We start from the raw sequence: 24,996 nt of genomic DNA, 5'->3' as shown, positions 1-24,996 counted from the left end.
TTATATCTTTCTTTTTCTCCTTTGCTTTTCACTTTTCTTCTTTTCACAGCTATTTGTAAGGCCTCCCCAGACAGCCATTTTGCTTTTTTGCATTTCCTTTCCATGGGGATGGTCTTAATCCCTGTCTCCTGTACAATGTCATGAACCTCAGTCCATAGTTCATCAGGCACTGTATCTATCAGATCTAGGCCCTTAAATCTATTTCTCACTTCCACTGTATAATCATAAGGGATTTGATTTAGGTCATACCTGAATGGTCTAGTGATTTTCCCTACTTTCTTCAATTTAAGTCTGAATTTGGTAATAAGGAGTTCATGATCTGAGCCACAGTCAGCTCTGGGTCTTGTTTTTGTTGACTGTATAGAGCTTCTCCATCTTTGGCTGCAAAGAATATAATCAATCTGATTTTGGTGTTGACCATCTGGTGATGTCCATGTATAGAGTCTTCTCTTGTGTTGTTGGAAGAGGGTGTTTGCTATGACCAGTGCATTTTCTTGGCAAAATTCTATTAGTCTTTGCCCTGCTTCATTCCATATTCCAAGGCCAAGAAATGGAGTAGCCATCATGGTCAACAAAAGAGTCTGAAATGCAGTACTTGGATGCAATCTCAAAAACGACAGAATGATTTCTGTTTGTTTCCAAGGCAAATCATTCAATATCACAGTAATCCAAGTCTATGCCCCAACCAGTAACGCTGAAGAAGCTGAAGTTGAATGGTTCTATGAAGACCTACAAGACCTTTTAGAACTAACACCCCAAAAAGATATCCTTTTCATTATAGGGGACTGGAATGCAAAAGTAAGAAGTCAAGAAACACCTGGAGTAACAGGCAAAAGATAGGCTAGAAGGAAGTATAAGGAGAATGAAGACTAGGATTACCATAGAAATGTGAACATGTGTCGAGTAGCCAAAGCCTTACTTTGGCCGACAATGATCTACATGATCTGAGCCTGTCACATCGATAAAACCAAATCCTATGACATCTCCCACCTGCTGACTCCAAGCTGCACACACAGGCTTCTTTGAAGATCCTAGAATGTGTCAAGCATACTCTAGGCATTAGGGATTTGCACTAGGGAAGAGGCAGTTCTTCCACCAAAGAGCCACATGACTCTTTCACTCACTTTTTCTGAGTCTTTTTCAAATAATACTCTTTCTTAAAGAGGAGGCTGGTGGACTACAGTACACAGAGTCTGTACACAAAGAGTCAGACACAACTTAGCAACTAAACAACAATGAGGATCACCTTGAGAGCTTTACTTAAAATTGCAACCCCCCTCACTTCCATCCCATAACCAGTACTCTCATCTTCCTACTTTCCTTTTATCTGTATCACTTATTTTCTCACATACAAAAATATAGTAAAACTATTTATTTGTTACATCATTTCCTATCTTTCTGTATCTGCTTGTATATAAACTCCACAAAAGTAGGGATATGTCCATTTAATTTACTGATATATGCCAGTACCTAGAAGAGTACATGACGTGTAAAATGCAGCTAGTAAATATTTATTGAATGAATATGCAAGGGCAACTTATTTACCGCTCATCCCCGTTGGTTATTCTTGGATCTCATCATGTCCTGACAGTTTACATTTGTTTTCTGCACAACACATGGTTCTTGACGAGTTTCACAGATCACTCCCAGCAGCTCCATGTCTGATTTTGTACTTACAACTGGGATAAGAATGGCTTCTCCCAATGGATTGAGACTCAGAACATTTTAAACAAGAATCTACTTTTCTGTATACTTGGGAATATCTGTTCTTCCTTGATGTCTTGTAGGCTGTTCTAAAAAATGCCTGTGTTGCCTCATCATTTGAGCATGACATTAGATTTAAGATACTTTGAAATTTTAATTAGAAAATCTCTTTGAATTTAGTCCTAGGTAATTAATCGCTGTGATTAGAAACTGTTCTCCATTTTCATCATATGTTCTTTAAATCAAGCTAAACGAATTGGCAGAACTTGGCAGAAACAAAGGAAATGATATTTAATGTGATTTGCCACTACCCCACGTAATTTCAATCTTTTCACTAGCATCTTCTCTGGAGTGGGAACACCATTTAATTTTTCATCCCAGAATCTACTCAGTGTCAGCCCATCAATACCCTAGACTGGTCAGAATTACAGTCATTTCTATGTGTGCAGACAAGTGAGTTAAGAGTTGAGGTTATGAGTATTAGCCACTAAATTTTTCTACATGGGTTTTCATTGATATCTTGCCATCTATTTTCTCTTGGCATGTACTAAACCACAGAACTATACCCTTATGTGGGATGGAAACTTCAGTATTTAATAAAAACCTGTATAATAATATCAGACACCTTGGTGATTTTAAGCTATTTGATGTGTTAAATTTCTTTTCAAACAGTCTACAAACACATTCAGTAAAGCTAGAAAATTGGCGATCAATCAACAGGTAGATCCTGAGTATACATCATATCACTAACAAAGTGTTAAGAAATGTGGAGTTGTAAAAATGTCTCTCAAATAAATGCATGTATATGTATGGTTGAGTCCCTTTGCTGTCCACCTAAAACTACCACAACATTGTCAATCGGCTGTGCTCCAATACAAAATAAAAAGTTAAAAAAAATGTCTCTCCAGGAAGTACTGCTAGAAAAATAAGCAAAATGTGATAAATAACAAGGAAACAAGGAGTAAGAAATCATGGCAAATTGTGGGTATTTTCTATGAGGTTTAAGAAAAGACACAAGTTATTCTAGGATTTTGAAAATTCATAACAATTATTATAAAATTAATATATATGAACAATAAAATATTTAGAAAAACATATATTTTTAAATGAAGAAGATAAAATTGCTGTTGTAACACCTCTAAGAAATATTCTATTGCAACATTTCAGTGAATATAATTCCAGTATGTTGTATCTTATTCTCCTTTTGTCTTTCCATGAATGCTCTTAGAAGTAAACAACAACAATAATTTCTAAGATAGTCTTTAAAAATCTCTGAAGGATGACAAAGACTTGGCACACTTACTGTGCTGACAGTCTTCCAAGATCAAATCATAATTACAAGATATTTTCTTGGAAATAGATTCTAGAGATAAAAAACGTTTAATGACTACAGAGTTGATGCCAAGTACATTATCGTTATCATCAGTGAGAATTTTCTGAGGAGATTGCCACACTCAACAGAAGTATATGCAGTTGAGTACAGGGTATATGTCTGGAAATGTGATCAACAGCCGATTGTAGCACTTGGCAAGAGCCAAATGTGCAGTGCAGAACTTTCGGTTCACAAACTGGCAACATCAAGCATATGCCTGGGAGCTTGTTAGAAGTACATGGACTCAGTCCCTGTTTCAGATTCAATGAGTACATATCTATATTGTCGAGATCTGTACGTGGTTCCTATGAACATCAGTTTTGAAAGCTCTTGCAAATGTATGTTGTAATTGTTCACTGGAAAATGTACTCAATAAAGCCAGGGAGGTTGGAGACCCTTAGGGGACCCTCTAGGTGTTCCAAGAAATTTCAATATGAGTTGTAAAGAAAACAATCAATGACATCAACCTACAACAAAATCAAAACAGGTTCCTGAGATGTGCATGTGTCCATTGGAGATAATGAAATAGACGAGCACTACCAAGAGAACCATGGTTTCAATACAAATTATGATGGACAAACTTGAAATTGAGGACTACCCATTAAAGCATTTTTCCCTGCCATTTGAGGGTAAGGTAGCTTACCTTACCCTCAAACTACCCATTAAGCCTACCCATTAAAGCATTTTTCCCTGCCATTTGAGGGTAAGGTAGCCTAAAAACTACTTTAACATTGTACCTGGAAAGTACCAACCAAAAATCACTCTTGGAGAAACATCAGCTAATGTCAGAACTGAAAAAGAACATTCTTGTTTCACTTTAGGAGAATTATTGATCTTTTAATTATGTGCCAACCAAGTACTTTACTTGACATCTAAGAGAAAGCGAATCAAACCATACAAACTGGACAAGACATACAAGGCTACTGGGACAGTTTAGAATATAACACTTATGATTTGTTGGCATGAAAGAAGAGAATATTGAAACTTCACTGCAAAACTTATACATATATACATATATATATGTATATATATAGGAAATCGCAGTCTTCTCTGAAAAGTTTGCCAATACTTCACAACTTCATTGAGTTTACCACATAAAATGTATTTTTCTCTCTCTCTCTCTCTTTTTTTTTTTTTTTTTTTGCAATTAGGAAAAGGCTATGTCTCCAAGTATAATTATTTTAAGAGATTCTTTTATAATTATCATTGATAATTCTGCCAATAAGCTTTGTTCTTACCTTAATCAACTGCATATGTAAGAATCAAGACTTACCATTTTACTAAATAGAATACAGTAGGAAGGAAAAAATGTTAGTATTTCATAAAGGCTATATGCACATGTTTCTATGACCTAACTAGGTCATAGGTAAGTCCCTAGGTAAGTGTTGATTAGTTGATGAGTTGATTACTAAAGTAATCACTTACCTTCCAGGCACAATGAATAGCAGTACAATTTAAATCAGTGTTTCTCAAAGTATATTCCCTAGCTTGTCTGTGTCATATTCACCTAGTGCTTCCTCAAACACTGGATGGGTCTAAAACCATATCTAATCATCAGAACGATAGCTCAAGGTGAACAATGTCAGATCTCTGATCTCCAAAGAAGAAGATTCAGCTTCCAGACCAGGGGCCAGCCTTGATCACTCAAGAGCTTTTGTGTAGCAGCGTTTTATTAAAGTAAGAATATTGACAGAGAAAGCTTCTGACACAGACATCAGAAGGGGGATGGAGAGTGCCCCCCTTGCTAGTGTTAGCAAGGGAGTTATATACCTTTAAATTAATTATTACAATAAATCAAAAGAATGCCTCAAGTTTGTCGAAATTTTACCAGACCCACTCCCACAATTTACAGGATTAGCCAGAAGGTTTTCAGGAAGGAGAAATTGTCCTCAAGCAGGATACATTTTTGTTATATAATCCTTAGTACAGAATTTTATATGCCAGCAAAATTGGAAAACTCAGCAGTGGCCACAGGACTGGAAAAGGTTTCATTCCAGTTGCAAAGAAAGGCAATGCTAAAGAAAGCTGAAACTACCACACAATTGCACTCATCTCATACGCTAGTAAAGTAATGCTCAAAATTCTCCAAGCCAGGCTTTAGCAATATGTGAACCGTGAACTTCCAGATGTTCAAGCTGGTTTTAGAAAAGGCAGAGGAACCAGAGATCCAATTGCCAACATCTTCTGGATCACGGAAAAAGCAAGAGAGTTCCAGAAAAACATCTATTTCTGCTTTATTGACTATGCCAAAGTCTTTGACTGTGTAGATCACAATAAACTGCGGAAAATTCTGAAAGAGATGGGAATACCAGACCACCTGACCTGCCTCTTGAGAAACCTATATGCAGATCAGGAGGCAACAGCTAGAACTGGACATGGAAAAATAGACTGGTTCCAAATAGGAAAAGGAGTACATCAAGGCTGTATATTGTCACCCTGCTTATTTACCTTCTATGAAGAGTACATCATGAGAAACGCTGGGCCAGAAGAAGCACAAGCTGGAATCATGATTGCAAGGAGAAATATCAATAACTTCAGATATGCAGATGATACCACCTTTATGGCAGAAAGTGAAGAGGAACTAAAAGGCCTCTTGATGAAAGTGAAAGAGGAGAGTGAAAAAGTTGGCTTAAGCTCAACATTCAGAAAACTAAAATCATGGCATCCGGTCCCATCACTTCATGGGAAATAGATGGGGAAACAGTAGAAACAGTGTCAGATTTTATTTTTGGGGGCTCCAAAATCACTGCAGATGCTGACTGCAGCCATGAAACTAAAAGATGCTTACTCCTTGGAAGGAAAGTTATGACCAACCTAGATAGCATATTAAAAAGCAGATACATTACTTTGCCAACAAAGGTCCATCTACTCAAGGTTATGGTTTTTTCCAGTGGTCATGTATAGATGTGAGTTGGACTGTGAAGAAAGCTGAACGCCAAAGAATTGATGCTTTTGAACTGTGGTGTTGGAGAAGACTCTTGAGAGTCCCTTGGACTGCAAGGACATCCAACCAGTCCATTCTAAAGGAGATCATTCCTGGGTGTTTATTGGAAGGACTGATGCTAAAGCTCAAACTCTAATACTTTGGCCACCTCATGCAAAGAATTGACTGATTGGAAAAGACTCTGATGCTGGGAGAGATTGGCGACAGGAGGAGAAGGGGATGACAGAGGATGAGATGGCTGGATGGCATCACCGACTCGATGGACTTGAGTTTGAGTAAACTATGGGAGTTGGTGATGGACAGGGAGGTCTGGTGTGCTGCAATTTATGGGTCGCAAAGAGTCAGACACGACTGAGCGACTGAACTGAACAGAGTTTAAACTGAGTTGTTTGTTGTGTAATCATTAGTTCAGGCCTTAAAGAAAAAAAAAAAAGAAAAAGAAAAACTTGTATGTGACTAAGACTAAGGAATATAGAGAAGAAACAAAAAAAGTTTGTCTTTTCCTCCTCCTCAAGAACCCCAGACTTGTCTCTCCTTGGGGACCCCCCACACTTCTCATCAACCTGCCTAGGAATTGACTCTCTCATCCCCCCCTTTTCTTTTAGGAGAAATATGTTGCCAAGGGAAAGGGGTATCATTTTCATTTCATAACTATTTCCTGTTGTTGAGGGGCATGATCCCTCAATTGTTGCGGCAACATATTCTCCTAACCCTCATATTGAGGGTCTCTGATCCTGGGGCCCCAAGTAATGATGGAGGAGGTTGTGCCACTCATAGGAGCCTGGACAACCATTTGTAACTTAAAAGCTTCCAGATGGTTACAAACAAACCCCATTATACAGTTACAGATGTAAGGTAAAATAATCATTAAACCAAGTTAGAAATCAAAATTAAAAGTTTCATTATGTCCATAGTTACCTCAGTCCATCTTAGCATTGTTAGATGTCATCAGAGAGTTGAAGTCCTTTCCTGGAAACAGAGAAACCCACCATGGGAAGTCTTCAATTGATGAGGAGGGGAGTGCTCAGCAGACGCAGCAATTAGATTGATTGTGGAAGGCAGCGTAGAAATGAATCCAGGACAGGAATGCACTGTTTTGACAGTCAAACGGCAGACTCAGGACTTTTGGAGTCAGCAGAAGCAAGCCCACATAGATTCTCAGGCCCATCTCGGTTCCTGGCTCAAACAGTGTCTTGTTTGACTCAAAGACTGCGTTAGGAGTTAGCCTCCCAATAATGTCTGTTGAAAAGCTAAAAGCTGAGTCACATAGTTAATTTTAAGGCTTTAGGATCTATGAAAATATCTGTGCACAAAAACAGTCTGTCATAGAGACAGTCCCTTCTTTGGCTGCAGTTTAAGCCCTCATTAAAGCTATGGGTAGAACTGTAAACCAAATGTAAACCTGAGTTAGCTTACATGGATGTCTTTTAATAATGTCATTAGCCTTTTCAACTTTTTCTGAAGATTGGAGTCTCCAGGAACAGTGTGATTTTCTATTCGTGGAGCTTTTGACACCCCTTGAGTTACAATAGCTTTAAAGACGGAGACACTGTCACTCTGAACTTTAGAGTTTAAGATCCTACTTACATCATGAGAGGTCAGTACAGTAAAATTTCACCCATTAGTAAACTTATGAGCTATAGGTATTAGCAAAACAAGAGTAACAATTACCCTTAAGCAATGTGGCCAAAGCCTTTTTTCAGTAACAAACTAAACTCTGAGGCTCTAAGCAAGCTCAAAGTTGGAGCCTGCAAGAGAGCAATTTGAAGAGCATTAAAAGCCCACTTTCACCATTACTATTCAACATAGTTTTGGAAGTTTTGGCCACAGCAATCAGAGCAGAAAAAGAAATAAAAGGAATCCAAATTGGAAAAGAAGAAGTAAAACCCTCACTATTTGCAGATGACATGATCCTCTACATACAAAACCCTAAAGACTCCACCAGAAAATTACTAGAACTAATCATTGACTATAGTAAAGTTGCAGGATATAAAATCCACACACAGAAATCCCTTGCATTCCTATACACTAATAATGAGAAAACAGAAAGAGAAATTAAGGAAACAATTCCATTCACCATTGCAACAGAAAGAATAAAATACTTAGGAATATATCTACCTAAAGAAACTAAAGACCTATCTATAGAAAACTATAAAACATTGCTGAAAGAAATCAAAGAGGACACTAATAGATGGAGAAATATACCATGTTCATGGATTGGAAGAATCAATATAGTGAAAATGAGTATACTACCCAAAGCAATTTATAGATTCAATGCAATCCCTATCAAGCTTCCAACAGTATTCTTCACAGAGCTAGAACAAATAATTTCACAATTTGTATGGAAATACAAAAAAACCTCGAATAGCCAAAGCAATCTTGAGAAAGAAGAATGGAACTGGAGGAATCAACCTGCCTGACTTCAGGCTCTACTACAAAGCCACAGTTATCAAGACATTATGGTACTGGCACAAAGACAGAAATATTGATCAATGGAACAAAATAGAAAGCCCAGAGATAAATTCACGCACATATGGACACCTTATCTTTGACAAAGGAGGCAAGAATATACAATGGATTAAAGACAATCTCTTTAACAAGTGGTGCTGGGAAAACTGGTCAACCACTTGTAAAAGAATGAAACTAGAACACTTTCTAACACCATACACAAAAATAAACTCAAAATGGATTAAAGATCTCAATGTAAGACCAGAAACTATAAAACTCCTAGAGGAGAACATAGGCAAAACACTCTCTGACATACATCACAGCAGGATCCTCTATGACACACCTCCCAGAATATTGGAAATAAAAGCAGAAATAAACAAATGGGACCTAATTAAACTTAAAAGCTTCTGCACAACAAAGGAAACTATATAGCAAGGTGAAAAGGCAGCTTTCAGAATGGGAGAAAATAATAGCACTTGAAGCAACTGACAAACAACTAATCTCGAGAATATACAAGCAACTCCTACAGCTCAACTCCAGAAAAATAAGTGACCCAATCAAAAAATGGGCCAAAGAACTAAACAGACATTTCTCCAAAGAAGACATACAGATGGCTAACAAACACATGAAAAGATGCTCAACATCACTCATTATCAGAGAAATGCAAATCAAAACCACTATGAGGTACCATTTCACTCCAGTTAGAATGGCTGCGATCCAAAAGTCTACAAGCAATAAATGCTGGAGAGGGTGTGGAGAAAAGGGAACCCTCTTACACTGTTGGTGGGAATGCAAACTAGTACAGCCACTATGGAGAACAGTGTGGAGATTCCTTAAAAAACTGGAAATAGAACTGCCTTATGATCCAGCAATCCCACTGCTGGGCATACACACTGAGGAAACCAGAAGGGAAAGAGACACATGTACCCCAATGTTCATCGCAGCACTGTTTATAATAGCCAGGACATGGAAGCAACCTAGATGTCCATCAGCAGATGAATGGATAAGAAAGCTGTGGTACATATACACAATGGAGTATTACTCAGCCATTAAAAAGAATACATTTGAATCAGTTCTAATGAGGTGGATAAAACTGGAGCCTATTATACAGAGTGAAGTAAGCCAGAAAGAAAAACACCAATACAGTATACTAATGCATATATATGGAATTTAGAAAGATGGTAACAATAACCCTGTGTACGAGACAGCAAAAGAGACACTGATGTATAGATCAGTCTTATGGACTCTGTGGGAGAGGGAGAGGGTGGGGAGATTTGGGAGAATGGCATTGAAACATGTATAATATCATGTATGAAACGAGTCACCAGTCCAGGTTCGATGCACGATACTGGATGCTTGGGGCTGGTGCACTGGGATGACCCAGAGGGAGGGTATGGGAAGGGAGGAGGGAAGAGGGTTCAGGATGGGGAACACAGGTATACCTGTGGCGGATTCATTTCGATATTTGGCAAAACTAATACAATAATGTAAAGTTTAAAATAAAATAAAATTAAAAAAAAAACAACTCAACATTAAAATAAAAAAAAGCCTTTTGAGTAACTAGAGACAAAACCAGCTTGTCGGTTTGGGCCTGCTGAGTCTCAGTTATAAGTTTATATAAAGGGCTGGGCAAGTTTCCCATAACCTGGAATCCAAATGTGGCAGTAGCCTGTAATGCCCAAGAATCCTTTCAATTGTCTTAAAGTCATAGGTAGAAGATGATCTAAAATAGGTTTGACTCTAAAGTTCAGTTTAGTTTCTCAGTAATGTCTGACTCTTTGCGACCGCATGGACTGTAGCAAGCCAGGCTTCCCTGTCCATCACCAACTCACAGAGTTTACTCAAACTCATGTCCATTGAGTTGGTGATGCCATCCAACCATCTCATCCTCTGGCGTCCCCTTCTCCTACTGCGTTCAATCTTTCCCAGCATCAGGGTCTTTTCCAATGAGTCAGTTTTTCACATAATGAGGCCAAAGTATTGGAGTTTTAGCTTCAACATCAGTCCTTCCAATGAATATTCAGAACTGATGTCCTTTAGGATGGACTGGTTGGATCTCCTTGCTGTCCAAGGGACTCTTAAGAGTCTTTTCCAACACTACAGTTCAAAAGCATTAATTCTTCAGTGCTCAGCTTTCTTTATAGTCCAACTCTCACATCCATGCATGACTACTGGAAAAACCATAGCTTTGACTAGATGGACTTTTGTTGGAAAAGTAATGTCTCTGCTTTTTAATATGCTGTCTAGGCTGGTCATAACTTATCTTCCAAGGAACAAATGTCTTTTAATTTCATGGCTGCAGTCACCATCTGCAGTGATTCTGGAGCCCAAAATAATAGTCTGTCACTGTGTGGGGACATCTATTTGCCATGAAGTGTTGGGATTGGATGCCATGATTTTAGTTTTCTGAATGTTGAGCTTTAAGCCAACTTTTTCACTCTCCACTTTCACTTTCATTAAGAAGCTCTTTAGTTCTTCCTTGCTTTCTGCCAAAAGTGTGGTGTCATCTTCATATCTTAGGTTATTGATATGTCTCCCGGCAATCTTGATTCCAGCTTTTGCTTCTTCCAGCCCAGCATTTCTCATGATGTACTCTGCATATAAGTTAAATAAGCAGGGTGACAATATATAGCCTTGACATACTCCTTTCCTGATTTTGGAACCAGTCTGCTGTTCCATGTCCAGTTCTAACTGTTGCTTCTTGACCTGAATACAGATTTCTCAAGAGGCAGGTCAGGTGGTCTGGTATTCCCATCTCTTGAAGTATTTCCCACAGTTTGTTGTGATCCACACAGTCAAATGCTTTGGTATAGTCAATAAAGCAGAAATAGATGTTTTTCTGGAACTCTCTTGCTTTTTCCATGATCCATCGGATGTTGGCAATTTGATCTCTGGTTTGTCTACCTTTTCTAAATCCAGCTTTAACATTTGGAAGTTTACAGTTCACCTACTGTTGAAGCCTGGCTTGGAGAATTTTGAGCATTACTTTACTAGTGTGTGAGATGAATGCAATTTTGTGGTAGTTTGAGCATTCTTTGGCATTGCCTTTCTTTGGGATTGGAATGAAAACTGACCTTTTCCAGTCCTGTGGCCACTGCTGACTTTTCCAAATTTGCTGGCATATTGAGTGCCACATTTCCACAGCATCTTTCAGGATTTGAAATAGCTCAACTGGAATTCCATCACTTCCACTAGCTTTGTTTGTATTGATGCTTCCTAAGGCCCACTTGACTTCACATTCCAGGATGTCTGGCTCTAGGTCAGTGATCACACCATCGTGATTATCTGAGTTGTGAAGATCTTTTTGTACAGTTCGTTCATGTATTCTTGCCACCTCTTCTTAATATCTTCTGCTTCTGTTAGGTCCATGCCATTTCTGTCCTTTATTATGCCCATCTTTGCAAGAAATGTTCCCTTGGTATCTCTAATTTTCTTGAAGAGATCTCTAGTCTTTCCCATTCTATTGTTTTCCTTTATTTCTTTGCATTGATCACTGAGGAAAAATCAATTAACTCTAGAAAGCATCCTTTATATCAATGATTGAAAAACATTTGACTCATCCAGACAGCCCCATTATGGTAGTGGTTTGGGAGGAAAGCAGACCACTGGCTTTAGTGAGCAGAAAGTTGCCCCAGTGTCCAAAAGAAAATCAACTGATTGGCCCTTTATAGATATTAATACCCAGGGTTCCTCAGGTGTTACTAGGATGGGTTGTGTGTGTGGATCCCTGGGGAATTTCGGTCCTGATTGTCTTGAGAGCCTGAAATCTGGTGCCTACGCCTTGGAGGGCAGTCTCTTCTCAATTATGGTCCTTTGCAGACTGGACATGGAGCCGGGGGGTGGCCCAGATGCCTAAGAACAATCCCACTTGAAATGCCCCTCCTTCCACAGTAATAACAAGCCCATCCCTTTGTACCTGGGTCCCTCTGGGCATTTTTCTCAGGCTATTTCAGAGCAGGTTTAACGGCCATTGTGGGGCTTCAGTCTTTTACCTGGTTCTTTTTTTTGCCTCTTATTTTGCTCCTTATATTCTCTACCATAATATATCATCTGAACCATCTGTAACAGTTTTTCTAAAGACTGATTTGGTCCAAACACCTGTTTTTGTAACTTACTGCAGATATCTGGAGCTGACTGAGTGAGAAATTTTTAAGATCATTCCCTCTTCTGCACTTTCAAAAATCAACATGAGTAAACTTGTGGAGAACTTCCCATAGTCTATCTAGGAATTTACCAGGAGTTTCATTCTCTCCCTATTATATGTCAGCCAACTTAGCATAGTGTAAAGTCTTAGCATGCGCTTGCTTAAGTCCTTCAAAAATACATCCAGCAAAGCGGCTCTGTTTTTGGAACCACTTGGATCCCAGTAGGAAGGAGGGATATTTCGTGTTCCCTCTTTCTCCTTGTCTCATGTTCAAGCCATTCATTTCCAAAAGTAGTAGCTTCCCCCAAAACTCAAGCTCTCAAGTCAGGAGTCAGCGTCTGTCCTGAGACATACATTACATCTCTCCAAGTAAGGTCATAGAGTAAAGTTAGTTCTTTTTTTTTTTTTTTAATCTTGATTTTATTTTATAACTTTACAATATTGTATTGGTTTTGCCATATATCGAAATGAATCCGCCACAGGTATACATGTGTTCCCCATCCTGAACCTCCTCCCTCCTCCCTCCCGATACCATCCCTCTGGGTCATCCCAGTGCACCAGCCCCAAGCATCCAGTATCGTGCATCGAACCTGGACTGGTGACTCATTTCATATATGATATTATACATATTTCAATGCCATTCTCCAAAATCATCCTACCCTCTCCCTCTCCCACAAAGTCCAAAAGACTGTTCTATACATCAGTGTCTCTTTTGCTGTCTCATATACAGGGTTATTGTTACCATCTTTCTAAATTCCATATATATGCATTAGTATACTGTATTGGTGTTTTTCTTTCTGGCTTACTTCACTCTGTATAATAGGCTCCAGTTTCATCCACCTCATTAGAACTGATTCAAATGTATTCTTTTTAATGGCTGAGTAATACTCCATTGTGTATCTGTACCACAGCTTTCTTATCCATTCATCTGCTGATGTTCATGGATTGGAAGAATCAATATAGTGAAAATGAGTATACTACCCAAAGCAATTTATAGATTCAATGCAATCCCTATCAAGCTACCAATGGTATTCTTCACAGAGCTAGAACAAATAATTTCACAATTTGTATGGAAATACAAAAAACCTCGAATAGCCAAAGCGATCTTGAGAAAGAAGAATGGAACTGGAGGAATCAACCTGCCTGACTTCAGGCTCTACTACAAAGCCACAGTCATCAAGACAGTATGGTACTGGCACAAAGACAGAAGTAAAGATAGTTCTATAAAAGCTTTGATGTACTTTTTGGATCCTCTAAATAGTCTCGACTGCAATTGGGACTGTTTGAAATTCTACCGAGACTGAGGTAAACCCTCCTAGAAGGGTGCCCTGATTCTCAGCCAGTTCAGTTAGGAGCCCCTGGTAAAGGGGCAAAGTAGAGGACAGGAGGGAGTTAAGTGTTCCATACCCAAATCTGTACCCTTAGGGCATAAGTCTGGCATGTCTTGCAGAGAGATAAAGAGCAACACATATGTCACTTTTACCAATTTCCCTTATTTTCTACAGAACCTGTCTAGTTGTAAAAGAGTAATAATTGAAATCCTTCAACAGGTCAGCGTTACCCGTCTTCCAAAGGATACTGTGGCCAATTCAGTATCACAGAAGAAGATCAGGCATGTCTTTTTAAATTCTGGGGGTCAAATTTGTCCCAGTTTTTTAAAAAAATACATTTTAAAGGAGTGGTTCTGGAACTGCTAGCTCCCATTTGTAAGAGAGAAAAAAGTGGCATCCGCAGCTATGGTTTCTTTCCACCGGAAGTGTCCTTCCCTGCTCTAGATGGGGGTGTAGACAGACTCTCCACAGAAGCTTTCCTTCCCTGGTTGGACTTAGTCTGTCCCTTACCAATGCAGGTGTCTTACTTGTCCCTCCGGTTCTACCACCGAGGTGGGGTGGAGATGCACCAGGGGTAGACCTGATGGCATCCCAGATTGATTTAGTTCCATACCACCAAGACCTTTGTTTTATTTTCCCTTTTCCTCTGACGCCACTCAGGGGGGAGCAGAGTAGATTTTTGTAATGCCTACTAAGCTAGTCCTACGAGGGGAAGCATCCGTCTTTGATGTGCCTATGCACATTCCTGAGTACCGTCCTGACCACAGTTGAAGCAATGAGCCATAAAGGGAAGAACAAAAATCAAGTGTCATCACACCAGTATACATGATAGCAAAAAAGGTTGTGGAGGGTTGGCCAGAGAGGAAAGAGTGATTTTTGTCCTCAAGCTACTAGGGCCAAACCTTCCAGTTCATTTCCACAGCTTCCAGAAAAGAAATATCTAAGGAGTTGGAGACAGAAGCCATCAGAGAGCCTTCTCTGGTCTTCTAAGAGCTAGTGCTACCAAAGGAAGAAGCCCATTGCACTTCCAATCTGACCAGATCCTGCAATTCCCGATCTGTGTCCTCAAAAACCTCATGGTCACTAGCAATGCTTCTATCTACATAGATAGGAGACACAGCCCTGACAAAGACTCACTTTCAGGTCACTGGCCCCTAAGGCAGGTAGCCAAGAGAGTAACCTCTAACCTGAGAGACATTCCTGGAGCTAGAGTTCCACCTAGTTCCCGAACATGCTGCTAAAGCTAGAGTTCCACCTCACTCCATACATGCTCCTAGTAACTCTCCAGCAAGGTTTGCCTAGTCTAGCAAGGCTAACACTTCCATATACAGGGTATAAGTAAAAGCACACAATAACAGCATGGATCACAAGTCCTTTGAAAGTCTATGATTCAACATATTAGGTTAATGGTTCTAATTCCCCATGCAATTATGAAATGGTCAAAGAGGCCAGGAAAAGGTGACTGAGAAAGGAAAGTTCAGTCCACATGCTTTGCCCATTTCTGGCCGCTCCTCTAGCAGGGATGTTGGGTGTCTCTTGGCATTGGCAGGCTGGTATAAGCTCCTGCCAGCTTATACAAGGCTTAAACAAGGCTCCCCTTTCTGGGGTTGCCTTCAGTCATTACGAGGCACCCCAAAACCTCAGAGCAGGTCTCATCACTTGCTTCATACAGGGCATGTCTTTCACACAATCACACCACAGAGTTAGTAAAGTACAGCAGAAACTGTGCATACTGAGAAAACAGAGAGACTAGAGCTCTGAGTGTTATTACCTTGTCCTGAAGATCCCAGACGAGCCCCCAAGATGATAGCTTACGGTGAATGCTGTTGAATTTGTGATCTCCGAAGAAGAAGATTTAACTTCGGGACCAGGGACCAGGCTTGATCACACAAGAGCTTTTGTGTAGCAGAGTTTTATTAAAGTGAACAAGGAACAGAGCAAGCTTCTGACATAGACATCAGCAGGGGAATGGAGAGTTCCCCCCTTGCAGTGTTAGCAAGGGAGTTATATACTTTTTAAATTAACTATTACAATAAATCAAAAGGATGTCTCAGGTTTGTGAAAATTTTACCAGAGCCACTCCCACAATTTACATTTTAGGATAACAGGATTAGCCAGAAGGTTTTCCGGATGGAGAAACTGTCCTTAAGCAGGATACATTGTTATTATATAATCCTTAGTACAGAGTTTAAACTGAGTTGTTTGTTGTATAATCATTAGTTAAGGGCTTAAAGAAAAAAAATATGTTTTATGTGACTAATACTAAGGAATGTAGAGCAAAAAAAAAAAAGATGTTTGTCCTTTCCTCCTCCTTGAGAATTCCAGACCCCTATCTCCTCCTCGAGAACCCCAGAGACTTCTCTCCTCAGGGACCCCCAGACTTCTTATCAACCTCCCTAGGAATTGACTCTCTCAAGAATATGGGTGGAATCTAGGAATCTGTATTTATCTAAAAGTGTCCCAAATTATTCTGAGGTATATTAAAGTTTAAAAACCAATGGGGTTCTAGATCTTCAATCTGATACAAAAAATGATTTCCTTTTAGGACCAAAAGCATACCACAAAAGTATGGGAAGCTTTATTCCCAGAATCTCCATACCTTTCAAATGAAACTATTCTGGAAGGCTGTAGCACACCACACTGAGTATTGACATCTTGTTATGAAGATTTAGTGTAGCAGGGGGTAAATATTGACCTCATCATTGGCCTAACATTTACCCATTAGCTGTGTTCATCTTCTCTGCCTCAGCAGGAAACATCTGACATGTCTTTAATTGCAGACACACTGATTTAACCATTTACCTGAAATACGTTAGAGGAATTGAAAAGCAACAGTATTGGTGAGAAGAGAAGTAGGAAAAAAAAATGATTCATGTAACAAGATAAATGGGCAGCATTTAAAAAATCCAATGCACTTGCATTTTAGGAATCAAGCTTCAATCATAACACTCAGATGCCAAAAATACACCCACAAAAATATGAATGTAGAAAGTCTGTAGTTATGAGGACAGTATGCTGAGCTTTACAATTAAGGTCAGTGAATCTATGGAATAAGTCAAACAATTTTCAAAGGACATGGTGCCTGTTCATATAAGCAAACACACATTTACCAGGAGTCAGTCTTATAAGGATAAACTGAGAAATAAAGGAAAACATTGCAGACGATACTTACATGAGATACCTAGAATAGTCAAATTCATAGTCAGAAAGTACACTGGTAGATGCCAAAGACAGGGGTGGAGTTGGGGGCTGTGGCCAGTGGGAAGTGAGGATGATGAGTTAGTGTTTCATAGGGACAGAGTTTCAGTTCAGGAAGGGGAAAAACTTGGGAGGTGGATGATGGTGAGAGTTGGACAACACGTGAAGGTACTTGGTGTCATTGAACTGTAAAGTTAAAATAGTATGTTTTATATTATGTGACTTTTATCACAACAAAAAACAATAAAATAATAAAATATTAATTTTTCAATAGAAAAAGAACAATGTAGATGGTGGACACTGGCTATGGGCAGAGTCTCCTGGGGAAATGAAGAAAATGACCCTTCATTTCAAGTAAATCTGAGCAGAATAGTAAGAGGTTTTTAGTGAAAAGAGTTGGAGACTGGAAGTCAGCAATGCAAAGTCCCTGGCTCTTGCATGCACAACCTCAGCTAAGCCACTTTCTTCAAATAAAACATAATCTTCCATTAGGAAGTGACAGGAGCACTTTGGAGGGAGTTTCAGTTCGCCTGGGTTTAGGGCTATTATTTGGGCGTTATTTTGCTTTGAATTTTCTCCCATAACAATCCACATTAGCTTCTTTCACATTAAAAAACAGCAAAGCAGCGTAGGTAGTCTATCAACCTCCTATTGCACAAGCATGCCTTTGAAACCTAGGGCATCATCCTCAAAAGCATATTGAACACCCTTCAAGGATGGAGTTCCTCACCTTGCTTTCTGCAGTAATGTCCCACCTCCCATTTGTGACAGTGTGATTTGTCCTAGTGGTTCTTGAGAGACCTTTGGGAAATCTGGTGAAGCTGCCACAAGGAAGTCACCTGCATGTGGCATGACAGAAGGGCCCAGTGCTGGAGAACAGGCTATGACTGCACGTCCCCTAGAAGTCTCCTCAGTGTATCTGACTAACTTTTTGTGAGCTGCTCCCAAGAGTCAGTGTTCAAGAAGAATGTTCCTCACTGTCAAGCCCCAAGGCTGCCTAAATTACACAGATAAGGAGTTCTAATAAGATACTTTAGAAAGTCACTTATGCCATAAGGTATTCACATTATCTCAAGACATTTCTATTTGGCTAATAGGAAATGAAGTGTGGATTAATGCCTTTCGCATGCCATTAAAAAACTGAGAAGAAGCAGCCTCCTTTCAGCCACCAGGGGCCTCCTTCTCATGTCTGTTCAGTGCTGTCTCAGCTAATCACCTTTGGTGCTTTCCAAAGCAAAGGATGAGTTTTGACTTCATAGAAAATGAGTTTAAAGCAGAAAGTCCATGTGGCTTCCAAACTTTGGATGATTACCATGGCACACTGCATTCACCTTTGATTTAAAGATAGAGAACATGTGGCTTCCTAAAAATGAAAAACTCTTTTGCTCAATGCCCAAAAGGCTAATGCAAGCAACTGTTAAGGGAGAAGTAAAAATAGATGCCAGAATTCCAAATAAGCAAGACAGTGAAAGTGGGTCACCAATCGCCTCCCTGTACCCTGCAGATTCAGGGTGGCAAATATACCCTGCAGATTCAGAGTGGCAAATGTCTACTTCTCTTTATCTGATCCAAGATCAGATATATAACTTTTTGTGTTGGCATAAGTATAAATTCTATGGAATGTGAGCTTGGTGAAATTAATAATAACAAAAGTGATAAGAATAGCATAAACATTTAGTGATTAAGAAGCAGGCACTGTGCTAACTGTCTTATATGTATTATTATAATATATGTATAACATGTATATAATATATGTATACATATAACACATGTATAATATGCATAACATATGTATAATATTCATAACATATGTAGAATAATACATATGTCTTACATGTATTATTTCATTAAATTCTACTAAATTTATGAGGTGGACTTCCCTGGTTCAGTTGGTAAAAAATCTGCCTGTAATGCGGGAGACCCTGGTCTCGATTCCTGGGTCAGGAAGAGCCCCTGGAGAAGGAAATGGCTACCCAATCCAGTAATTCCATGGACAGAGGAGCCTGGCAGGCTACAGTCCATGGGGTCACATGGGGTCACCAGGAGTCAACACAACTGGGCAAATTTTACTTGCACTTTCAAACTTATGAGGCAGGAATTAGCATGCATATGTGGTCAGTCCTATCTGATTGTTTGTGACCCCATGGACTATAGCCCACCAGATTCCTCTGTCCATGGAATTTTCCAGGCAAGAATACTGGAGCAGGTTGTCATTTCATCCTCCAGAGGATCCTCCAAACCCAAGGATACAACTCACCTGTCTTGCGTCTCCTGCACTGGCAGGCAGATTCTTTATTACTGGGCCACCTGGGAAGCAGGAACTATTAATAGTCTAGTATTCTATTAGACTTGCTCACTTAAGTCTCCCTACAAGTGAATGATAGAGGGGGCATTAGGGAAAAAATAGTCTGATTCTTTAGCCCACATCTTTAACTGCACTTGAAACAATACAAGTGATCAGCAATTAATTTTATTAAGTTAATTCTTGCACTGGACAAATTCCCCAACTTCTCTAGATAAGGATTCCTCAAACAACGTCAAGAGATCTGAACTCTTTAATAATGAAACTACTACAGCCCTAAGAAGCTCTTTCTGGAAAGCAGATGGTGCCGACTCAGAACAGCCCACCTCTCAGCAGAGGTCAGCCACCTCCAGATGAAGGTGGAAAGTCCATTCAATGACATTAAATGCTCCTCCAAGGTTATAAATCATGGGGGCATGAAAAGTAAGAAGGATGCCATTCAGTTTAGGACAAGAGATGGGGCTCCACAGGAGACGGGGCTTTCAAATAGGAGGGTATTCTTTTGCTTTTGGAGCTACAGTAGTAAAGAATACTCCTGCCAATGCAGGAGACACAGGACACATGGGTTTGATCCCTGGGTTGGGAAGATCCCCTGGAGGAGGAAATGGCAACCTACTCCAGTATTCTTACCCAGGAAATTCCATGGATAGAGGAGCCTGGAGGGCTACAGTCCATGGGGGTCACAAAGAGTCAGACATGACTGAACACATACATACACTTTTGCTTTCAGGGAAAATGCAAGTCATAACCTGAATCTTCCTCTTCTATGAAATAGAGTTTTAGTTGATGGATTCCAGAAGTGAGCTTCACCAAGTGAAAACTCACCCTGTTCTTTCTAAATCTAAATTAATGCCTACTTTTTCCCCAGAGCTCTCTTTTATGTACTCCAAAGGACTAGAGATTTGTAGATTATCTGCCACAAGGGGAATTTAGCTTTCCCAAGATCCACTTTCTTCCTTCTCCCCCCCCTGGAGCACCCCCGCCTCTTTCTAGCAGTCAGATATCCCAGCAAAGCAGAATTGCCCCTGACTTCATGAAAGAGAAAGGCTTCAGAGTTAGGCTGTGAGCAGAAGCATGCCATAAAGTTACCATCTTAATTAAGCCATTACAGATTTTAGGGGTTTTTAAATACAGGCAATTTGAATGTATAATTGAGCCTGAGTATAGTCTCATTCTATGTTTTCCTTGCTCTGCCCAGAACCAGATTGTGAATGGAAAACAGCAAGAGTAACATCCCATGGCAACAAGGTCAATACTCATTTTTACTGTAATCTCCACGATGAAGTTATGAAGTATTTATTTTTATTGTTTTGGCCAAGGAGTGAAGGGTTTGGACCCTTGAAATGCCAGGCACAAAGGTCAACCAAACTGAGGATGCTTGGACAGTCAGCCTGTCCCCAGTCCCACACATTCTTGTACAGAGCAGGTGGAAGAATATGGTAGAAAACATTCTTTTGGGAAAATGACTCTGAACTTCAGCCCTGAATTTAGATGGAGCAAACTGATTACAAACCCATGTTTTTCAACTTTGACCAGCAGAGGATGGCACCAATTCAAATCTCTACTTGGGGGAAAAGTGTACATCATGGGAAATCGCACAAAGGCCATTGCTTATGCTGTGACTATAGCTCAGCACTTCACAAATTAGATAATTTTTACTAGCTGATAGCTCTTTATCCCAACAGCTTATGTCTTATGTAGTAGTACATTCACTACACTAGGTTGTACCTCAGATTTACTCTAATCCCCACTGCCTCCAACCATATACATATAAGTGTACACGTACATTGAGATGCTAAAAGGAATGTTTCTTTGTTTGCTTCAGCAGCACATGTACTAAAACTAGAATGATAGAAGATGCGCATGGCCTTAGACAAGATGCACATGGATTCATGAAGTGATCAAATATAATACCTGAAACCAGTCTTGATGACAATTTTTTTTAGATTTGATACCATAAGCTAAGGCACCAAAAGCCAACATAAACAGGTGGGATCATATCAAACTATAAAGCTTCTGTGAAGTGAAGTGAAAGTTGTTCAGTCGTGTCTGACTCTTTGCAACCCCATGGACTATACAGTCCATGGAATTCTCCAGGCCAGAATACTGGAGTGGGTAGCATTTCCCTTCTCCAGGGGATCTTTCCAACCCAGGGATCGAACCCAGGTCTCCTGCATTGCAGTGGATTCTTTACTAGTTGAGCTACCAGGAAAGCCCATATAAAGCTTCTATACCACAAAGGAAACTATCAACAAAACAGAAAGCAATATATAGAATGGGAGAACATATTTGCAAACCATATTCCTGATGTGGAGTTAATATTTCAAATATATAAAGTACTCATACAACTTAACAGTAAGAAAAAACAACCTAATTCAAAAAATGGGGCAGATTATCTGAATAGATTTTTTAAGAGACAGATAGCTAACAGATATATAAAAATGTACTAAATATCACTAATCGCCAGGGAAATGCACATCAAAACCACAATGCGATATCACATCGCACATGTCAGAATGGCTATCATCAAAAAGTCAAGAAATAACAAGAGTTGGCAAGGACAGAAGGTGAACTCTGGTGCATTGTTGATGGGAGTGTGAATTAGTGTAGCAACTGTGGAAAATGTTATGGAGATTTCTCAAAAAATTATAGTTGATCCATATGATACAGCAATTCCACTTCTGAGTATTTATCCAAAGGACATGAAAATGCCATATTGAATAGATATTTGCAGCCCGTGTCCACTGCAATATTATTTACAATAGCCAAGATATGGAAACAACCCTCATGCACCAATGAATGAATGGATAGGCAAACATGACACACAGAAGAATATTATTCAGCCATAAAAGAAGAAAATCGTGTCATTTACAACAACAGGGATGGATCTTGAAGGCATTACACTAAATAAAATGTCAGACAGAAAAAGAAAAATACCATGTGATGTCATACACACACACACACACACACACACACACACACACATATATATTTAATATATACCCCATGGACTATAGCCCACCAGGTTCCTCTGTCCATGGAATGCTCCCAGCAAGAATACTGGAGTAGGTTGCCATTTCCTCCTCAGGAGGATCTTCCTGACCAAGGGATCAAACCCAGGTCTCCTGCATTGCAGGAGATTCTTTATCAACTGAGCCACCAATCCTCATGAGGATAACAATTTCTCATCTAAACTGAAGCTTCCTATAACTCATTCTAGAACAGAATCTAATCTCAGTACAAGAGTTAACTCAGCATCATAAGGCAACCTGAATAGGATCCAGTCTCAGGGAAGAAAGGACACACCTGTCAGAGTTATCTCAGTGATGAAAAGAATTCGGAATAAGTGCATCCCAAAGCCATCAGGGTGGGCTTCCCTGGTAGCTCAGCTGGTAAAGAATCTGCCAACAATTCCTGAGTCAGAAAGATCCACTGGAGAATAAATAGGCTACCCACTCCATTATTCTTGGGCTTCTCTGGTGTCTCAGAGAGTAAAGAATCCACCTGCAATGTGGGAGACCTGGGTTTGATCCCTGAGTTGGGAAGATCCCCAGGAGAAGGGAACAGCTGCCAACTCCAGTATTCTGGCCTGGAAAATTCCATGGACTGTATAGTTCATGGGGTCTCAAAGAGTTGGACACTGCTGAGCAACTTCCATTTCACTAAGCCATTGGGGAAGCTCACATGTATATGAGAGAGAAAGAGAGATTCTCAAGGGATTAGAACCCAAATTTTCTACTTCTAATATAATGCTCAGTTAACCTGGACTTTAATTTCACTTGTATTGTCTGCCTTCCCGAACTGTAGCCTCCCAGAAGAAGTTTCCATAAACCCCCAATCATGCATCCACCTGCTTTGCCTCTTTCTTGTTAAATATTAACTCAATTGAATCCTACTTTACGTAAACTTGGTTGTAGGAACTCAAATTTGCTAAAACATACACCTTTAAGGGCATTTCAAACAGATTCTCTGGAACTTTGCTTTAGAGAATGAGTTCCTCTAATGAGCTTAACTGCTTAGATTAACAGAAACTTAAAATGGCTGCCCAGTTTTTTGCATGAATGTCCCACAATTTAGGAGGATAACTATGCCAGCATTGTGTAGCTTCTGCAGTAGAAAAAGGGGGTCAAGTGAAGATGTTCATTCTTATTTGGGAGGTTGGATTCAAAAGAAGCTTTCTCTGAGATATATTTGCATATGATAGGTAAATTCTTGGGCTTCCCAAGTAGTGCTAGAACCTGACGGCCAATGCAGGAGATGCAAGAGATGTGGGGCCAATCCCTGGGTGGGGAAGATCCCCTGGAGGAGGGCATGGCATCTGATTCCAGCATTCTTGCCTGGAGAACCCCACAGACAGAGGAGCCTGGTGGGCTAGAGTCCAGAGTGTTGCAAAGAGTCGTACATGACAGAAGTGACTAAAAACAGCATAGAACACAGGTAACTTCTTGTTTGTCTTAAAGTTAGGTCCTGTGTTGCTTCTGCTTTTTTTTTTAAATGAGGTAATTACTTTTGTTGTATACCTTATAGTGCTGTGCTGTGATTAATCACTCAGTTGTGTACAACTCATTGTGACCCCATGAACTGTAACTGCTCTTTCCATGGGGATCCTCCAGGCAAGAATACTGGAGTGGGTTGCCATGCCTTCCTCCAGGGGATCTTCCCAACTAAGGGATCCCAACCCAGGTCTCCTGCATGGCAGGTGAATTTCTTTGCCATCTGAGTCACCACTTAGGCCCCCATACCTTACAGCAAGACAAAATCCTTGTTTTAAATCACCTTTGATGAAGAAAACACTAGAAAGCAAAATCAATGTGATAAAAATGAAAGGAGGTAAATAATAACTGAGTACAGAGAGTCAAATCTAAAAGGATACAGTAAGTCCAGTCCCTCCTTTGACAGTCCCAGGTTTTACCAACTCACATTGGAATTCTCTGATTTTCTTCATCCTTATTGGACCACACAGAAGGAGAATACTTATTTCCAAATGCACAAAGTCAGCTATCCAAGCACCTTCAAAGCTGAGTATGTTTCCTTCGAAAGGAGCTCACCAGCTCCCCAGATTTCTGAGACCAAGGGTAATGATCATTCCTTAGTGTTATAAATTACCCGGTGACTTACAGCAAGCTATTGGTTCAATTTCCCAGAGCAGCGGTTCTCAAACTTTATTAAGCATTAGAATCACCTGGATGGTCTGTTAATCCAGAAAGTGGTGGAACCCGTCCTTAGAATTTCTAATATAGGAGATCTGGATTGCGTGCTAAGTTGCTTCAGTCACGTCAGACTCTTTGCGACCCTATGGACTGTGTCCCAGCAGGCTTCTCTGTCTATGGGATTCTCCAGGCAAGAATACCAGAGTGGGCTGCCGTGCCCTCCTCCAGGGGATCTTCCCAATCCAGGGATCAAACCTGTACTTCTGGCATCTCCTGCAATGGGGCAGGTTACCACTAGCACCACCTGGGAAGTCCATTATAGGTATGGGCACTACACTTTGGGGACCTCTAACCAGAGGACCCAATTGCCAGTGAGATGAACAGTAGCTGATGCATGTCAGCA

General features: G+C 40.0%; 1 long non-coding RNA gene across 1 annotated transcript in view; it reads right to left on the bottom strand.

Annotated features, from left to right (window-relative positions):
* LOC129636877 (uncharacterized) overlaps positions 1 to 24,531 on the bottom strand; it is a 41,061-nt gene extending 16,530 nt beyond the window's left edge. The window contains exon 1 of the long non-coding RNA XR_008707169.1: positions 24,364 to 24,531. This is a non-coding gene — a long non-coding RNA (uncharacterized LOC129636877). The remainder of the gene's footprint in view (positions 1 to 24,363) is intronic.
* Between the last annotated feature and the right edge of the window lie 465 nt (positions 24,532 to 24,996).

The sequence above is a fragment of the Bubalus kerabau genome, chromosome 22, assembly GCF_029407905.1.
Source record: "Bubalus kerabau isolate K-KA32 ecotype Philippines breed swamp buffalo chromosome 22, PCC_UOA_SB_1v2, whole genome shotgun sequence".
In the NCBI taxonomy this organism is placed as follows: Eukaryota; Metazoa; Chordata; class Mammalia; order Artiodactyla; family Bovidae; genus Bubalus; species Bubalus kerabau.
The sequence above is the reverse complement of the archived record's forward strand: the minus strand, read 5'-3'. Positions and strand labels throughout refer to the sequence as shown.